Source organism: Chinchilla lanigera, unplaced genomic scaffold (assembly GCF_000276665.1).
Source record: "Chinchilla lanigera isolate Chin_1 unplaced genomic scaffold, ChiLan1.0 scaffold00038, whole genome shotgun sequence".
Taxonomy (NCBI): domain Eukaryota; kingdom Metazoa; phylum Chordata; class Mammalia; order Rodentia; family Chinchillidae; genus Chinchilla; species Chinchilla lanigera.
This window is the reverse complement of record NW_004955439.1, coordinates 2,073,035-2,092,925: the sequence shown is the minus strand read 5'-3', so window position 1 is coordinate 2,092,925 and position 19,891 is coordinate 2,073,035. Positions and strand designations below refer to the sequence as shown.

At 39.0% G+C, this 19,891-nt stretch overlaps 2 long non-coding RNA genes across 2 annotated transcripts in view; one reads left to right on the top strand and one right to left on the bottom strand.

The window, feature by feature from the left end:
* Positions 1-28: 28 nt before the first annotated feature.
* On the bottom strand, positions 29-8,603 carry LOC106149205. The gene is made up of 3 exons (XR_001235218.1): positions 8,357-8,603; positions 3,444-3,587; positions 29-2,466 (listed from the first exon to the last, which is right to left on the bottom strand). It is a non-coding gene; the product is annotated as an uncharacterized LOC106149205 (long non-coding RNA).
* Positions 8,604-8,803: 200 nt separating this feature from the next.
* LOC106149207 overlaps positions 8,804-19,891 on the top strand; it is a 90,161-nt gene continuing 79,073 nt past the window's right edge. The window contains exon 1 of the long non-coding RNA XR_001235221.1: positions 8,804-8,948. This is a non-coding gene — a long non-coding RNA (uncharacterized LOC106149207). The remainder of the gene's footprint in view (positions 8,949-19,891) is intronic.

Below are 19,891 nucleotides of genomic sequence, written 5' to 3'. Positions count from 1 at the left end.
ATTTTAAAATTATTGAATGATGCCAGCTGAGACTTGCAAATTTACTGAAATAATGAGCACAAAATTATGGCAAAAATCTTTGTCCTACACATCTTCCTGATAAAACACTAGCCATATTATCTTAAGCCAAAGTAACAAACTACAACAGAATGGTGGTCTGTTTACAGTGTGTTTTTCTTACTAACACATTATTTTTTCTTTGGCTTCATTTTTAAGGCAGATATTTGATTGCTGGTTCAAGGGGAGAATATCTGTGCTCAGAATGTGAAGAGAGAATTGAGGTGTTGACAGGACCTTGCTCTGTGGAAGCTTTGGGGAAAGGAGCCTTTTTTGTCTCTTCAAACTTCCTATAGCCACGGGCATGCCTCGGTAGTGGCAGTAAGACTCCACTCTCTGGCTGCTTTCTACATGACCAGCCTCTCCAGATGTCTGTGATTCATATAGTGCTCTTTTGTGTGTTTCTCTCTCCATTTCTTATAAAAGTAGTTATCTTCGGGGATTATGGGCACATCTTTTTCTTATAACCATATTTTAACTAATTATATCTGCAAAGGCTATTCTAAACAAGGCTATTCTGAGATAGTGGGGGTTAGGTCAGCAACAAAGCTTTTTGGGAAATGGCTCAAATCATAACACTTGTCACACACCATTCTGGGTGCAGGATTATAGCATGAATGGAGCAAAGTTCACGCTTTGCAAGTGCAAGGAGATTGCCAAGGAACAAACCGAACCCCGAAGTATCAAGCAATGATAAGTGCTGCATGGACGATTATATAATCAAACATGCAATTAGATTAGGTGGTCAGAAAGATCATTCCAGGGTGACCTTTAAACGGGACAAGACGGTAGCAGCCATGCACAAATGGAGAAGAGGATTCCAAGCATAGCCTTCTGGGAGGGAGAGAGTCTGCCCCCACCCCCACTGATTACGTCAAAATCTGTTAACATGAAGAGTTTCTGTTCTTTCCATGAATCTGTGCACTCCTTCATAAATTATTGGTGTGAATTGGGGCTTCCTGTGGAAAATTTTCAGAGAAGTGGTGGACAGATGGGGTAACAGTCCAAGGAATGGGACTTTTCGTGCTGCAAAATGAAGTATGCATTTTTAATTTGAAGATGACATATTGTTTTATGAACTATGAGGAAATTGTTGTAGTTTGACAGCTATTTTCTCAACATAAATTGAAACATCCCTGAAAGAACTGTAGAATATAAAGAAATTATTAGTGACAAAATAATCCTATTATTTAGGATAATTATTGAGTCCTGTTCATATCTCCTTAAATGATATCATCTGATTTGCATCTATAAAGCATTCATAGAAGGCATTAGGGTCGTTCACACACCAACCATCCTCAGCTTTACCTTTAAATTAGTCCAGAAATAATGTAGAAATAGTCATTTTGATCAAATATGCCTATATTTCACAGAAGCTACATTTTCCCAAGAACCTTGTTCCATCTCTTTAATTCTATAGATCCCTTTGTATAATATATAATCTGAGCCTGAGATCTAAGCAGTTTTGTCTCAAAGAAAATTAAAACATTGCATGACAAAGTGAAAATGAAGATCAAAGTGCCACAATCTCTTGCGCTTTTTTATGTCAGATTTGGGTTCACATTTTAAATGCTCCTCGGAAGATTCATAGTAAAAAATAGGGCACCTTTTTAATATCTCTATTGTTTGCAGACATAAGCACATTATATTCACCAAGCTATTAACTTTTCCATAGGCCTGTCAGTTTTCAAAAAAAAGACCAAGAACTTATAAAAAATATGTGTCAGAATCTGATTCAGAGAGTGAATAAAGTAGTCAGCTCCCAGAATAACCTCAGGGCTGACCCAGTTGAGTCTGGAATGAGAAGCTTTCTAAGAATATGTTTGCTTCTCAGTAACGTTCTATGAATTGTCTTATGAAAAAATTTAACAAGGGCTGCAGCTTTTCAAGATATTTAAAATTTAAAACTTCTGACCTGTTCATCGATTTTTTGGGGGTGGATCGATCAATAAATGCTTAAAAATTAGTTAAAGAAACAAATCTTTCTGTAAAAAACATTTCAAGAAACTTATAGGAGAGTTGCACTTTTTAAAGTTATATTTCAAATAATTGTGTTGGAAGAAAGATAGAAGATTAAACACAAAGTCAGTTCTACTCCTTCCCTTCAGGTCAATCAAGACAGCTCTAAACAAAACAGGTGTGTGTCCATTCATGTGCGGAAGGGAGGAGGAAAGCCGGACTCCCACTCACCCCACCTCCCATCCACATCTAGGCTTCCCAGAGGCATCAGGCACAGGTGTGGGGCACTCGGGGTCCCAGCCCAGGAGAGAAGTACCAGGAAGGTGGAAGCTACTAAGCATAATGCCCCAGCACAGCCGGAAATGAGGTCCACTCTTATGCCATCGAGTTTCTGCTGCTTCTTAAACACACAGAGACAGTTCCTCAGAGGACAGAGTGAAGGCTGCTTCCCTAGAAAAGTTAGCAAATCAGCTGTGAATAGGTTGTTAACATCACCAAATAGTGTAACAAATAGCTAATAAAGACTGGTAGGCTCAAAACTCATAGAAACAAGCTGCTAAGAGCGACATCTCTTCAAATTAGATGTTCAGATTACCAGATATAAGCAGACAAAATGGATCAAAAAAAATTAAAAAGAAGGAAAAGAAATTGAGCACTAACTGTTCCTTTCAATAGACCAGTAGAAATCAGCAGTACAATTATCCCACCTATTCTGTGTATTTACATATATATTTTTTCCTTCCTGTTTCTTCTTTTTAATTTCTTTTAATTTTTTGACCAATTTTGCATGCTTATACCTGGTAACCTGAACAACTAATCTGAAGACAACAATATGCAGTTTAACAACCATAGCTGAATTCCTACCATCTTGTTTACTAAAATTTTGTATCGTTTCTAATGTTTTTTTTCTTATTATTTTTTATTTTCTTTAAAATAAAAATGAATAAATAAATAAATTTAAGGGAATAACTTTGAAATGAGAACTAATTCTGCTTAAAGAAATTGTTATCTAAATAAAAATGAGTGACGTCTCTGTGGCTTTTGAGAATGAAGATCTAATGTACGGCCTACCGTAGTGACAGCATCTGTCTATGAACATTATTTCAGAATAGAAAAGTGAGAACCTAAAAGAAGAAGTTTTTAGGAAAGCTATCACTTTTTGTACCTTTTAAAAATTGTATGCATTTATGAGGTACAGAATGCACCTATACAATGTTTTATGACCAAATTAGTATAATTAGTATTTCCATCTCCTTAAATATTTATCACTCTGTGTATGAGAAAGAGAGAGAGACAGATAGACAGAGACAGAGAGACAGGAAGTTGGTAGTCTTTGAACTCTTTTCATCTACTTCTTTATAAAGTATATAATAAATTGTTACAAACTACAGACCTCCTGCTGCCCTGTAGAATGTTCTGGTTTATACCTCAATCGAAACATGGTTCATTCCTTTGGTCCTAGAAGTGTTGTTGGAACAGGTGCAAGGATCTGTTGGCTTTTTCCTGTCTCTCAAGGTTCACACGTGAAGATGGAGTGGGTTGTAGATAGAAAATCATGGTCTAGTTTGCAGCTTCAGGGACAAAACAAGAGTTAGCACTGGGAAACAAAGAGCAACTTCCTGTGAAGACAAATGCAAATGCAGGTGAAGGTGTACTTCCTACAGAGGAGAACAGCTCCGTCAGCCAAAGTATCTGAGGGAACCTGGCTATAGTGATGTTCTCTGTCTTTTCTCAGATCTCTCTGACTTTCTACCAAAGCTACCTGGACATGGTGAGTTTTCAGGCATCAGCAAGGACTGAGAATAAAAACAAGAGAAAGCGCTTGACAGTTGTGGATTGTTTCAGAAAAGTAAGGAAGAGAGAGTTGATATCATGAGTCAGACATACATAAAGTTTCAGAGGCTTTTCAGATCCTGTTTATGTCATGAAATACACCTCCTCTTCCTTTGTCATTCATTCTGTGGTCTTATCTGATTCTCTCTGTCCTTGATAATATGTTCCAGTGAATTTTAAAGCCATGATTCTAAAGTAGACGTCTCTGGAGTAGGCGGATGGATTTTATCATGATGAAATGGACCAAGCAAAGTAGTCCTAGACGAGGTATACATGAGGTGAGCAACCTTGTAGTGGAGCAATTGGGGTGGATGAGTCCCAAATTCTTTAAATCAGAACTCTGCAAGGTTCAAACTCACCCTAGTTGTTTGCCTGATTTTTATTTTACTTTATTGATGTATTTTTGCTCTACGGACACCTTGCCTGTAAATCTGGAAACCCTACATCTTGGGTGTCTTCGTAGGATCTTGGAAGGATCTTGGAAGATAGAAATGTTCAGATTTCAAGAAATGAAATTACAAGAATTGACTCATATGTTAAAAAAATCAAACTCATAAATCATACATTTAAGTGAACATTTGATAACATTTATATCTTTGTCAGAGGATACTAAGAACGCTCAAGCACCTGACAGCAGCTCATAGGACACTACCAGTATTTGTGTTGTCCTCTGCCCACATTGATGACACTGCCCTCTCTTTTACTCCCTCTTCATAAAAACAGCAATCTGATTTTTATGTTAGTTGTTCCTTGTTTTTCTTTATAGCAATACCATGTATGGATGGATTCCTAAAAATAGACATTTTAATTTTGTCTGCTTTTGAAATTTATATAGATGGAACCATGTGCATATTTCTCTACCTTGTTTTTGCTCAATTTTACACTTTTGAGATTTTTCCAAGTTGAGGCTTATAGCTAGTACTTAATACATGTACATAGAATTCTACGGTATGTTATCTATTCTACTTGTTTTAGTCAGGTTTTGCAAGGAGCACAATACAATATAGGACACACAATTTATAATATCATTTTATAATAGCCACTCAAAGAGTCATATACAAGAGAGCACAGGAAATCTGTCCATACAGTAGGATCAGAAGAATCCAGCTGAGGTCCTGAATCCCACAGCAATGGCCTGCGTGAGTGTAGCTGAAGACCTAGAGCCCATAACAATGCCCCCCAGGAGTCCAACTGGAGGCCAAGGGCCCACAACAATGCTTCATGAAGGCTTGTTTCACAGATTTGCTCTGGGAAGGCCAAAAGGTCAGTGGTGGAAGCTAGAAAGTCTATGCCAGCAGTATGAAGGATCTGTGCCAGCGGGCTGGGAGATCTGAACTGGAGCCAGGAAATGACTCTCAAAGTAAGAACCAGAGCTCCCCTAAAAAGTACCACAGTGATCCACAGCAACAGTGAAGTCCCAAGCTTCTCTGATGATGAAAATAGGCAAGTTCCCATCAGGAAAGCCAACGTGACAAGTTTTTCCAGGAGACTGAGCAGTGCACTGTCTTCCCTTCCAGAGCCAGGAAGTGATGCTCAAAGTGGGGACCAGAGCTCCCCCAGCGAGCCATAACCATTTTCAGTGACAGTAAGGTCCTGAGCTCCTTCGATGATGAGAACAGCCAAGTTCATCAGGAAAGCCAGCACGACAAACTCCTCTAAGAGAACTAACAGCTTCCTACAGCCTCTCTTCTTCTCCAGTTCTTTTTATTTTGTTAGCAACAGCCCTCGGGTGGGCCTCCCACACCCAGCACCACACTGGTTCAGTTCAGCTGGCTATTACAAGCTGACTACCAGTTGTCAATCTACCACACTACTCTTAATGGCCAGTCCTCTTTCTTTTTAAATTGGAAAAATTTTATCTCTTCCAAAGGAGACATTCAAATCAATACTAAAAACAAACCAACAAAACTCAGAAAATAAGATGCCAGTTAAGGATGCATTTCTCCTAGTTCATAAAGCATTTTATTTCATTTTATTTTTGTCTTTTGGAAACAGGGTCTCACTCTGCAGTTTGAACTGGCCTTGAGCTCACTTTGTAGCCCAGGCTGGTCTCGGACTCACAAAGATCCACCTGCTTCAGCCTCCCGAATGCTGGGATTACAGACATGCGCCACCACACCCGGCTTATAGAGCATTTTAAAGTCCAGCATCTCTCTTCTTGGAGCTCCTCATCCTTGAATGAGTATATGGGTTACTTATTATCATATTCAGTTTTATTTGTTATGACATTAATGTGAACACTTTGATGATTTGTTTTTCCAAATCACCATTTCCTGGATGACAATGAAGGGCTTTAGCGCTACTTCAGAGACTACCCTTGTCCTTTTACCCTTACCCTGGCCATTAAGAACATTCAGTACACTTCTGTACTAATCAGTCTCAGATTGCATTTCAGAACATTAGGGCAAATACCTTTATAGAAGAATTTCCTTGCATACCTTGGGCTGCTGACAACACCTGACTTGATGTTTATAATCCAGTTGTTCTGGACACAAAGTCTGACAGTGATGATTTTATGTTATTTATCTTCATTGTTAGATTTTTGTTCTTAAGTCTCTTAAAGGATCCATTTCATCTATGAAATCTTTATCAGAGTGCATCAAAGTCATAAATGAAATTGAGCCATTGTCCCTTCATGTCCTGATCCTGGTTAGAGGGCATTTCTCAACTCCTACAGATGCAACCATTCATCCATCCCCCCAGGAGAGTACCACAGAGCAGCAGTGTACAGTCCCAAGAGAAAGCCACTACTGTGCAAGTCTCATCATCTGAGTAGCGTTCAGAACTATTAACCACCATTTCAGCCCTTCCTGCGGATCGAGATAAGAAAACATTTCTGAGAGTGGCGGAACGTTTTGCTTCTCTGACCTATCTCTAAGTCCCTTTTCCTCTTTGTTGTATATTTCACAGGCAGGTTTCAATTCTGAATAATTACCATATGTTTGCCTCCCCTAGAGAATGACCTGAGTTGCAAAATCTCATTTTTAAGCTTCTCTGCTTAAAGCAATCAGTTCCATAAATTATACATTTGTTACTTGATATGTATTTTTCCGATAGGTAGTCAAAAGCCATCTCACATGAATACTCATTTTCATATTAAAGGTGGAAGACTAGAAGCACCATCCCCCAACACCAAGAGACTGATACTTTTCTTTTGAAAACCCTACTTATGCCTGGTGGGAATTTTATTTCTATCTTCAGAAGCATCATTTTAGATGTGCATAATCAGTTCGGCAAACTGCTTCTTTTACTGATAAATGAATATCGAATTAAACTTGCAATTAAAGTTTACTAAAAATCTAGCTTGCTACAATTGTGTTGGTGATAAGGGGACAGAAGTAGAAATGGTTGATGAAGATTACTAATTATGCACTGTGTTCAGAGCATGTATGTCTACGGAGCCACCCACTGCTCTTGAGCTAAAGAAAAGCCATTGTCCTGGGAAAGACCTTTGTCCACAGCATCTAGGTGCAAAACACCTGTCACCTCTTGGCATTCAGCCTCTCAAGGGCAACCAGATTAACAGAGGGCTGGAATGACGTCCCTTTTTTTCCTTACTATTGTTCCACTGACTATTAGATTTGACTTATTTTAAAAATGCCATTGATGTGAGGAGTTATCAGGTATTAGTAACAATGAGGAAAAGAGCCTCTTATTAGAACCAGGTTTCTTTCTTCCCTAAATTTTGATATTCTGTCTTGGCATTTCATATGAAAATTGGCTTATCGTGAGACCCATCATATTACTAAGAAATAAAATCTTTTTTTTTTGTTGTTTTTTTTTTGTTTTGTTTTGTTTTTTTTCCGGTATCAGGAATCAAACTCATGACCCTGCACTTACCTGGCAGGCACTGTGCCACTGAGCTAAATCCCCAGCCCCTAAAATCATTAAATATGTGACTTGTAGACAGAAGACTTGGTTTTGGTCATATCACCGGCAACTTAAAGTACGAAAACGTACAAATTGGGTAGCTCAATTTTTTCACTTCTTTTTTGGATTAGTATAAAAGCCACATTTCCCTTCTGTATGACTCACTTCTACAGAAAATCATTATCTTAGAAAAAACAATTTTACCAACAAAACAGCAGAAATCCATAAACATTGTCTAAAATTATAGCGTAGCATCTCAAACTTTGTTCTCTTATGTTTCAGTTATGTATGACTTAGTAATACAATCAAACAAAAAGAAGAAAAGAAAAAAATAAAGAGGGTGAGGGAGAGACAGAAAAGGAGAAAAAGGTGAAAGAAGATGAAAAGAAAGAAATAGAAGAGAATATTAATACCGTTATGACTGCTAAAAAATTCTGGGTAGAAAAATGATAAAGCTGTAGAAAAAAAGAATATAGAAATATAGAAAAGATTGTCACCTGAAAATCTTAGGTACTGAGACTACCAAACTGACTACTTGTGCAAATATTTAACCTGAAAACCCTTTAATTAAGAAGATATGTACAATCTTCCTTCATAGAGGTGTGATGGAAAAGACTAACAACGAATAAACCAATACCTGTTTTAGAAGTTAAATGCTTCTTTTGGAATCTTTTTCCACCACCGAAGTGCAAAGTGACCTTGGTGATATTATATAACCTATTTACCCTTCTTTCTTCATATGGGAAGTGGTGATAAGTATCCACCAACCCTACCCACATCGCAGGGTCATCTGAGGATCCAATGAGATCATTTTTGTGTCAAAGTTCTTTGAAAGTTGCAAAGCACCACAGTATCACATTACATATGACAAATAGACCTCATGCTGCTCCTTAGCCTGGTAGGCAGAAAATCAAATACAAAAGAAAAAGGAGAAGTTGGGTTGCATAATTTTTATGGAAAATGCAGCCAATCTTATTATCCACAGCCTGATTTTTTAAAGTGCCTAATCTCTCTCTCTTCTCTCTCTTTCTCTCCCTTTTCTCTCTCTCTCCCTCTCTCTCGCTCTCTCTCTCTCTCTCTCTCTCTCTCTCTCTCTCTCAGCTACTAAGCAAACTTCAGAGATGGAAACACAGCTTTAGCAGAGATAACCTGCCTGATGACTCCTCTGTGATAAGTCAGCCAAGCGCCTCCTGTCACAGCTGGCCAGTGAGTGGTGGCAGATAGACTCGGTGAGCACAAAGGCAGACGCACACCCAGAGCTGCCGACACATTCTCTCTTGCTTTTGACAGCAGCTCAAGCTTCTAGGCTCCAGAAAGGAAACGGAGGTTTGGAAGTAGAACAGAAGGTTTAACATGTGGGGTTGGATTTTAGAGGATGAAAAAGGGGTGGGAAACCATTGTTTATTCCCTCCCAGGGCTTAGTAAGTATTTTATCACATTGTAATAAAATATAGTCTTAGCCCCAAAGCTTTGTTTTCATGAGGGTGTGTCCTGTCCATGTGGAAATTTTTCATGACTTTTCCATGCTATTCTGTTCCTCCCTCCTTTGTTCAGTCGTTCAGGGTCTTTGTCTACTGTGATCCCAACACACTGATCCTAAGAACCAATTTTATTTGTGATTTAAAGCTTCAAAGATTATAATGGTAGGGGAAAAAAAATCAGAATTCTTTTGGTATAAAACCAGTTACTTGACAGATGTCTGTAAGAAAAGCGCACTCAACTCCTGGTTCCCTAAGTCAATCAATGAATTTTATTTAAGAGACTACATTGTCAAAGACACTTTTTTCATCCTTTAGTTCAGCAAATCAGCTGATACAAGCAATTTGTCACTAAGCTGGTAAGATTGTTTTTGTACTTGCGTCTCTTCCCCGCTTGAGCTCTTTCCCTCCTCTTGTGTCTGAGGCAGGTGCTGGCAGCTGTTTTCTGTGGTAGGACTTTTAAACCAGCCTGGCGCTGTTGGGTGGGCAAATGTTTCCATCGTGACTTGGTCTGAGACATGGAAAGGTTGATTTGAAAATCCCTTTCCCTGTGGTTTCATCTGTGCTTTCTTTTCCTTTAGTGGCTCTGTGATGTGAATCCTATCCTAGTCACCATAAATCTCTTCATGCGGGTATGAGCTCCAGGTCCATACTCCTTTTCACAGAGCCATGATCGTACCATTTTCAAAGAGACACTCATAGATTCATGCACTAAGTGACACAGTTGATGTTAGCTCTCTCTGAGACTATAGATTTCAGAAACAAACAAACAAACAAAAACTAATGTGAGCTGCAGACAGGAGGAACCGGTCCTTCACACTGGGCCCCTCTATGCTGCCAGGGCAGTGGATTCCAAAGTAGCAGCGATCTTTTGCCTTCATGAGCAGCATTTCAGGCTGCCTGGAGAGCACATTTGGGGCTCTCTTTTCATTACAATGCAAGAGCATATCACTGCCTTTGCCGGCAGCACATTTTTAAAAAGCAAATTCGAATTCTTTGAAGACTTAACATTTGAAAGAAAAGCAAAAAAGAAAGAATCCTCAAGCTTAAGCAATTTTTTATCTCCCTGGAAAAATAATGCAATCAAACTGGGAATGTATTTTCACACTGTTAAGCATTTATTTATTAAAAATAATATGTTTCTGGTAACAGTTCTTTCTCAATAATCTTCCCAAGGCCAGACATACATGTGTGCAAGCACACACACACACACACACACACACACACACACTCACACTCACACATATATCCCCCCCTCTGGCCTTTAGGTAAGAGAAAAGAATCTGCCTCATGGGTTCTTCATAAAAGATCATGTTCACACATACCAGCTGCTTTTCTTATTCTTAAGCAGGATTCTCTACCTCAAAATAATCTACCATAAATTATTCACGATGTGATAAAGTACAGTAAATATTTAAATTTTAAAAATGATTACAGGAAAAGATACATTACCATCATTCCACCTCAGAACCCTTCCCCCTCGCTTCAGGTACACTTGCCATTTTCTGAAGCAGGTCTGGAAGCTCTGCTTCGTGTCGTTAGTTATGTTGTCATAGCTGCCGGTATGTCCTGAATTGGTTCAAAACATTTACCTTTTGTGGACATTTTGACTTTGGAGCAGAGCCAGAAGGCACAGAGTGGCAGATCTGGTGAATAAGGTGGGTAAGGGCACACTGTGATGCTTTTATCTGACAGAAATTACTGTAAATGTTTTAAACTGATTCAGCACATTGAGGCAGCCATGAAAGGACGCAAAAGAGGATTCCAGAACTGCTTCAGAGTGGCAATAATGATGGAATAAGTGTATTTGAAGTGAGGGGCACTATTTTGAGGGGGATTGTGTGCAATGCTGCTTTTACTGTAACAACCTTTTAAAATTTTTTATTTGAATATTCACCATACTACCATAGCTCAGTGGTTGAGCACTTACTTAACATGCAAAAGGCCCTGTAATCAACCCGCCATACAATCTGTTCATCTATCAATCAAACAACACAAACAAACATAAACTATTCACTGTGTTTTTTTATGACACCACACATGGCGAGTGGGTTGTCAGCTTGGCTGAGCTGGACTACATTTCCCAGAATCCCTGTTCCTACCTGATTCTGAATAAAGCAAGTTTTAGAGAAGTTCTTATAGAAGACAAGAGGATCAGGGGCAAGTGGCAACCATATTTTAGTTCTCCATATTGTGGCCTCTGCTGGCTTATCTCACTGTTGTAAGACAGTGGCCAACTTGCAACCCCTCCATCTTCCGCTGGATCCTCTTTCAGTTTCTTGGGTTCTTCTCTGCTAAGTAGACATTAATAAATGGATACAGTGAATGTTAAAGAGTGTGAAAGAAACTCTATGAATCTTTAGGGGTCTGGTCTGAGGCATCCTGAGCTGCTCTTTTTGACACATTTACCAGAGGATCCAAAAAGCTGCCAACTCTGAGTAGGGCCCAGGGTTTTCATATCTAGACTGCTGTGCAAGCTGTCCTGCCATTTTGACCATATGATCCAGAAAATCCAATAGTGCTTAGAATGTCAGTGACAGGGATGACATTTAAAGATTTCTTCAGGCTTCTGTGGGTAGATCACAGTGCAAACACTTAGTATTTAGAGCATCCTCTGTGGATAATGATTCTTCTATATGAACCAGCCTTTGTGTTGCTACTGGGCATTGGTAGAGACTGAATGCCTGACCATGGCTAACCAAATTACTATGTGACCTGAGCTGCCTTTTACTAGTGCTATCTGACCCAACAAGCAGTAAATGTGAGCATGAACCATAATGCTCCATTATCAAAGAGATGTGCTTTACATGAAATTGGGCTTGAATAGGTCTGAAAGGCACAGGTAAATTGCATGAGTGAGTGGCCTAACATACCTATGGTCTCTATTTCTGTGACATTCCCACTCTAGTGTGGCCCCAAAGGTCAGTACAGGTCTACACTGATTCATGGGTCAGATATTTAGATGGAACATAACTGATAAATTGTTGACAAGGAAATCTGGTAAACAGGTAGGTTGATAACCTCTCCAAATGGACACAGCACGTAAAGACACTGGTGTCCATGTGAATGCTTACTAAAGGATGAACTCGGCAGAGGAAGATTGTAATTATCAAGTGGATAGGATGAGCCATTCTAAATTCTTCAGTCAGCTTCCTTCCAAAGCAGCTCCTCTCTTTCCCAACTGACTCATGAGAAATGTGGCAGTGGTAGTAAGGACAGAAGTTATGCATAGACTCAGCAATATAAACATCTATTTTTTTTAATTTTAAAAATAAAAGGAGGAAAACATTAACAGACAGCATTTTACAACATAGCAAAAGAACAGTACAGACAATACAGAGTTACAAACAAAGTGGTAGAAAATTAACAATGCTTGTTTTATTACATACTGATATCTTCACAGTCATTTACCAAACTCTATTTAACTGCATGGCACCATTCCTAGGTACCAGGTAGGGACTTATTGGCAGGTTGATTATATCAGACCACTGCTCCCATGGAAAGGCCAGTGTTTGTCTTACTGGAATGGATACTTCCTACGTATGTGCACAGACTTCCCTGTCCACAACGTTTCTGCTCAATCTACCACCAAACCCGTGCATGGTGTATTCATGACCATGGTATTTCACACAAAACCATTTCTGACCGAGGAACTTATTTCACAGAAAATGAGATACTGAAATGGATTCATGAAGATTACTGATCTTTGTATGCTCTTCATAAGTCTGAAGTAGCTGGCTGGACAGTGAAATACTCTTACAGGATCACTTATGGCCCTTTAGGAGAGAAAATATGCTCTAAATTAATATCCAATAGATTTCTGTTATTCGCTTAGCCAGGATTCATTGGTCAGGGAACCTAGCAGTGGAAAGGGGAGAGGATCTTCTCACTGTTATCCCTAGTGATCCTCTAACCAACTTTTGCATCTCATCCCTATGACAGCAGGTCCTCATGATCAAGAGGTCTTAGTTCGAAAATGGGAAACACTTACACTAGGGTACATGTGATGGCTTGATTGCACTGGGGAACCATCTGACCACTTTGAGTCATGCCACTGAATCATCAGGCAGGAAAGAGAGTGACTGTCACTAGCCTGCTTCCACACAGAGAGTCAGGAGAAGAGTGTTTTAAAAATCTAAAGGTATTCTAGATTGCCTCAGTACTTCCATAACCTGTGATTAAAACCAAGAGAAAACTATGTTAACTCAATTAGTATAACTGCTAGTTATCCAGACACTTCGAGAATAAAGATTTGGTTCACCCCACAAGGCAAAGATCCATAACCTGCTCAAGCGCTTACTGAGAACAAAAGGAACATGGATTAGCTAGTGAAAGAAGATAGTCATAAATATTCACTACAGCCGCATGACCAGTTGTGACATAGATACCGTACTAGTTATGAGTATGTCATCTTCTTTGTGATATGACTATGTGTAAGTATACATATATGTACATAGATATAACTTCTTTCACCAGTTATCTTTGTATTTATCTTCTTTCTTATATCATATCATCTAATATAAGATGTGTTAATAGTGGTGGCTTAATACATCAGTATGTATGTTTAGGATATCAAAGGGGAAGTGTGAATCAGCTAGAAGAAAAATAAATGTCATCTAGGGTGAAAAATAAAAAGACCCATGGGTCCTCTTCTAGGGAAAACGTTAGTGTGGTTTTTTTTGTTTTTTTTGGTTTTTCTGTTTTTTCTCAGGTACCGGGAACCGAACTCACGACCTTGCGCTTGCCAGGCAGGCGCTTTGCCGCTGAGCTAAATCCCCAGCCCCAAGTTAGTGTGGTTTTGATTGTACTTGGGATAAATGTATCACACTAGGGTAGAGGCATGACTGTGTTATTACTTTTATTTGAAGATTAAGTATGATTTAAGGAGAGGTAGGAGTGTCAAATTGTCAAGAGTGAATTTGTAGTGAGTCAACGTGACTAGGCTGAACTCTGTTTCCAAGAATTCCCTTTCCTGTATATTTCTGGGTAGGGTTGGGGATGAGTGAGATTCTGGAGCAAGAAGTGAAGCAGTAGCCTTTTGATAACTCGTACACGTTGTTTCTGCTCACTCATCTCTTGCAGGAGGCAGTGAATTAACTTTCAGTTGGCCTGCAACTGTTCACCTTCACCTGCATGGCCTGGGCTGGGGTGCATGTGAGCTCTATGGGGAGGGATCTGCTCTGCAGGACATCTGTCACACAAAGGCAAAGGCATTAAGAACTGATACGAATTTCGGACTGTTCTTGTGATTTCCAGCAGTGCCTGGGATTCCAACCTGTTCTGGCTCTTTCGTATTTTATAGCAATATTCATTTCTTCACAACCTGTCCTTAGATTTCAGGCTTCAAAACAATAGCCTTACACTTCACACTGACATAAATTCAATCCCTGTGTCTATATTACACACACAAACACACACGCATGCATGCATGCACATGCACACACACTAGCATTTTTGCTTTTTTTATTAAACCTTGACTAATACAATATTTTGGTTGAAGTTTAAAGGGTTGCAATCTTTTCTAGTAAAAGATTTCTTGAGGTGTAGTTGACACACAATAAACATTGGCATACAATAAAATGCACACAATTAAGGTGCACAGTTTGGTAAGTTTTAACATATCATATAACCATAAAATCACCACTATAATTAAGAGAGTGAGCGTATGCATTACCCCTAGAGGTTTATGTGATTCTCTTTCTATTCTTCTTTCTCTGCTTTCCTTCCCCATTTCCCCAGGCAGCCATGGATATGTTTCCTTTCTTTCTTGGACTAGTTTGCATATTCAATTTTTACATAAGTAGAATTATAAAGGACATACTCTTTTGCGTGGCTTCTTTCAGGAAGCATAATTATTTCAAGATTCTTCCGTGTTGTATGCTGTTATTTGTTCATTCTAAAATAATTTACTCAAAAAGGCTAAATTATTAAATTATTAAATGAACAACATTCTGCTTAATTATAGGTCAATCACAAGCATTTAGATACACTGTGATAATGTAATTTAGAGAAGCACAAATGCAGACAGAAAAGATAGGTCAGGGGTACTTTTTTACAACAGGAAGATCTAGAGATAGTACCATTGCATCAGTCTCACTGACTAGTAAGGATGGGAGAAAGTTTCTTTGGAAAGGGTGCCCAAAGATGGGACTCAACATCAAAGAGAAATCTTAGTCATGGGGTAGAAATGGACAGCACTGTCTCCAAAAGTTATCCTGGGAGCCTAGAGAAGAGATGGGAATTCTGGGTGTGCCATCTCCTGAGAGAGACAAGAAACACCACCACCCTGAATAAGGATGAGGCATTCGTGTTCTTACTTTTCTTCAGCACCACCAGCATGTGAGTTCTGCAGCCCAGCTTCACTCCCTCCACTGGTTTTGTTTTGCCCCAGTTTGCCTTCACATTCCCAGACAAGCCATGAGTGACAGATTGCTCCTTGGGGTGCCTTCGGCCACCAAAAGTGAGTCATAGAAAGCAACATAATGCATTGGGTATCTGACTGAAAATCAAGAGATCTGGATTTTAATCCAGAGCTGTCACTTATTAATACATAGGTGAGTATGCATAGTCAGATTCTCTCTATTTGAATTTCATTTACTCAACTGTAAACTAAATGAAGTGGTCTTTGGAATCTTGAAGATTTCTATGCTCTATACATCTAAGAGCAGGATACTAATGGCCCAGAGTATTAACAGTTGTGGTCATGCCAAGAACTATTTAGATAACTTCAATCAAATCCCCATTGGTAACTGCTGTGGACACTACAACATATCTATATAACCATTCATACACCTATCCCTCTGTCCATCCAATTAGTACCAATATGAGCTAGACATTTTGTTTGACACTGGAAATATGAAGATGAATATAACTCACTGTTCACTAAGAGAAGACAAACTTATTCATAACTAATTACAATATGTGAAATATTTAGTAAGTCTATTCAGAAAGGAGATGCTATTTTGGTCATACCTTGGTCCTCAAGACCTTGTTCAAAATTAGAGGAGAATAATTGCTTTTGCTGAAATAATTGAACATAAATATCTTCAGGGCAAAGAGCATTTCAGAAAGTTCTCTCTGAAGACATGGGAAGGAAGGATTAAAACCGTTAGACTCGTGGTTTAGACACATGGTTACCCTTACTCCTTAACGTGCCTTCCTGTAAGTTATACTTTCTGACAATATGTACTAATTGTCGCTGCTGGAGAAAGAGAAGCAAATCCAAATTATACTCTCCTGTGTCCCTGAATGAGTAATAATCACTCTTCCCTTATTGGAAAAGGCCATGAATTTTCGAAGTAAAGGAGACATTATCTAGAATTGGCCAATTGTAACTAATCCAGTGTTATTAACTTATGCTTTTAAATATAAATATGATGACTAAAACTTGAAGTTTATTCTCATGAAACAAGAATACATTTTTGAAATTTATATAATAAATACTAAGTGTTCGTATATTGGCATTTAAATTCTCCAGGGCTGGTTTTAAATCATCAAATTTCTGCTTTCAAAACACGTCTTGATTATTCTCATTTTTATCAGATTCAAACAGCTGTAAGTTAAAAGAGGAGAGGAAACAGCTTTTTCAAGAAAGATAACTTGGATGTCCCTTCTATTTTCTGTTCTTAACTTGTACAACTGAAGACATTATTAAATAAACAGTATGTGCATATTTTAATAAATATAAATACATTTAAACTTTAAATGCTTAGCTATTTGCCACCCGGAAAACTTGGGTGAAGTGTTCTCCTCTACTGACTTCCCTGAAGCCAGCGAGCTGGGTCATGTGGCTGGCTGACCGCCCAGCACCACCTACCTCCGACTCTATGAGATGCCATCAGATCCCACCCTAAGGAGCCAGTCGTCCCCATGAAACAATGAGCAATTCTTAGGAGACACAACCAGAGCTCTGTTGCTGTGGCACAGGAAGGCTGGATAAGATCTCCCAGCCACAGCATTCCTTTGTGTCAGCAGACGCAAGTGGGATGTTCCTTCTGCAGTCCTTACAGGGCCAGAGGAAGCAGGCTTTGAAACACAATGTTCATTGAAATCGGCTTTCATCTGAGGAATCCCAGGGTGGCTCCTGCTTCATGATGTGCATTCTGTCTGCAGCTGAGCTCTCCTGATGCATTTCCGTTGTTTGTTCTGGAGGAAGGCAGCACCTTTATGGACTCACCCTTTTACTAGGTAAAGGGCATCACATTGTGTGGACAAAGGCACTATGTGTCAGCATGTCTCCAGTGAGTCTGGAGCCTAGAAGAAGTATTAAAAATAAAATAAAATAATCAAATCCTTCACCATCCTAGCTCACTGATGGAGTAGAGGAACACAAAGCCACCCTAATGGCTTCTGGTGAGCATGTCCTTGTTTGGTGAACCTGGAAGCAGGAAGTCGGTTGTTGCTCTAATTTGTATGTCAGGCACAACCCACAGGCCACAAATAGTGGAACTGAATGTAGCTAACACTGTCAGCGCAGTAGAACTTGCCCAATGGAACCTCCACCATCCACTGTGGTGTAATTCTGGTTCTTAAAGGACAGAAAGCAGGGAGGAGGAAGCAATTCACAGTGTCAGTTATAAGTGAAAAGTCTTTCCTTTCCATTAGCTTAATTTTATAATTTAGTAATTCATTTTCTTTCATGGAAAAACCATTCTAGATCCAAAAAGACTCTTAATGATTAAGAATTAGTCTCAATAACCACACAGTAAAATAAGGAAACACCTTTTAGTTCACCTTTACATCTAACTAAATACTTTTCCCTATCAATCATTGCTCTTCTTTCTTTGCTTCAAATCATCTGAGCCAGCCAGTTTATAATACAAAGGGAGATAAACAGTTCTCAAGGTGGATAGAAAATGAATGAATGCTACTTTTTCCTTTTCATGGAACTTTTAACTTTCTCAGTCTCTCCCAAGTTAGGTAGGCATTGTCTATTTTGAGCAATAGACCGAGTCAGGAGAGGAACAACATGACTAAAGATTCCTGAGCCTTACAAACAAGTAACAGTAGAACATAGAGGAAAACCCATGGATCTAAAAGAACAGTCTAAAAAGAACAGATGTCATTCTCGTAACTGACATAGGACATGGATGAAAATGAAGAAATACCAAGAAATCAAAATTATAGCTAAAATCCATGAAAAGAAACCAAACCTGCTCTATAAGCAGTTAATTTTTAGATGAGCTAGTGACAGAACTCTTGAATTATTAGGAATTTACTGAGCCTTCTGAAAAAAAGAAAAGATCACTCAAACTTAAGTAACAGCAGAAGTTCCTGATGACCTTTGCCTTACCTCTGACTTGAGTGTCTTGTCCCTTGTCTCTGATTGCAAACTGCATATGCATAACTATATTTGCATTGTAGCATGTGTGTATGCACATATATATTTGCATTGCAGTGTGTGTGTGTGTGTGTGTCTGTGTGTGTGTGTGTGTGTATTTCATTCTGTGAGCGAGGACCACATAAACAGTGTTCAAAAGAGAGATCATATATTATATTAGAGCGCATGTTATTCAGTTCATTTTAATTCAGCCAGAAAGAGAGCCAGATAGGTGCTGAGTACCTGCTGTGTGTCCAGAGCCATATACCTTGCAGTAGATAAATAGATGCATTCAAGCCCTCAAGTACATCACAGCAGTGTGGTCTGAAGGCAATAACATGCACAGGTGATTTCAGTGTAGTGTACTAGATGCTGATACTAGAATGATACTCAGGTTGGCATCAGCCCTAACTATAGGGATCTTAACTTGTCTTAGGAGGCAACAGGAAAGGTTTCCACAGGAGGTAATACCTGAGCTGATGATACCTACAGCTGGAAAAGTAATTATCTAAGAGGAGAAGATAAGGAAGGAGATTCTATATGGAGGAAGTAACATGAGAAAAAGTACAGGGCTTGAAACACAAAGGCATATTTGAAGAGCTATAGGTAGCTTGGTATTGCTGAAAAGTACAGAGTGAGGCCAAAATGGGACAGGGCAAGTACGCAGGGCTCAGGGGTAAGACAGCCCTGAAATTTTAAATGTCTTTTAGGATATAGATAAAATAAATTAGATTTAGGTCTCAGCCCTTTATGATACTAAGATTCTAAGAATTTGATAGTGTGAGGTAAGGGATAAAAACCTGAAAAGGCAGTTGAGATTTTGCCATGATCAAAAGACTGACTTAAAGGTGATCAGTGTCCACAAGAATTGAAAGCAGAGGTAAAACATCACTGAGACCTTGGCTTGTTGTTTATGACCTTGAGGAGAATTATAAAGACTCAGATCCTTCCTCCTGAGATGTAACTAACAGGACATCCATAAAAGCCTAGGTCCTGACTATACTTCTGTGTGTCTAAGCACAAATGAGAAAGAAATCAGGACATGAGTAAAAAGGGAAAGGAGAGGATCAAACTCTGCATGGCAGGTGCAAAATACTGTCAGTGACCTCAAAGTATGAGGTTTAAAATGGAAAAATAGATGAGGAAATGATTTTAAAGATACAGAGTTGAAAGCAAGCTCTTGATCTTGCTCTGTAAGAAGTAACAATAGTAAAGATTACTTGAGTTTAACAAAGTGTTTAACAAAGAGCAGAACTAAGTAAGAGTATTGGGGTCTTACAGTAGAAAAATGATAGAAACTCCCTTTATTAATATAATTTCAAAATGAGGGGGCTGGGGATTTAGCTCAGCGGCAAAAAGCGCCTGCCTGGCAAGC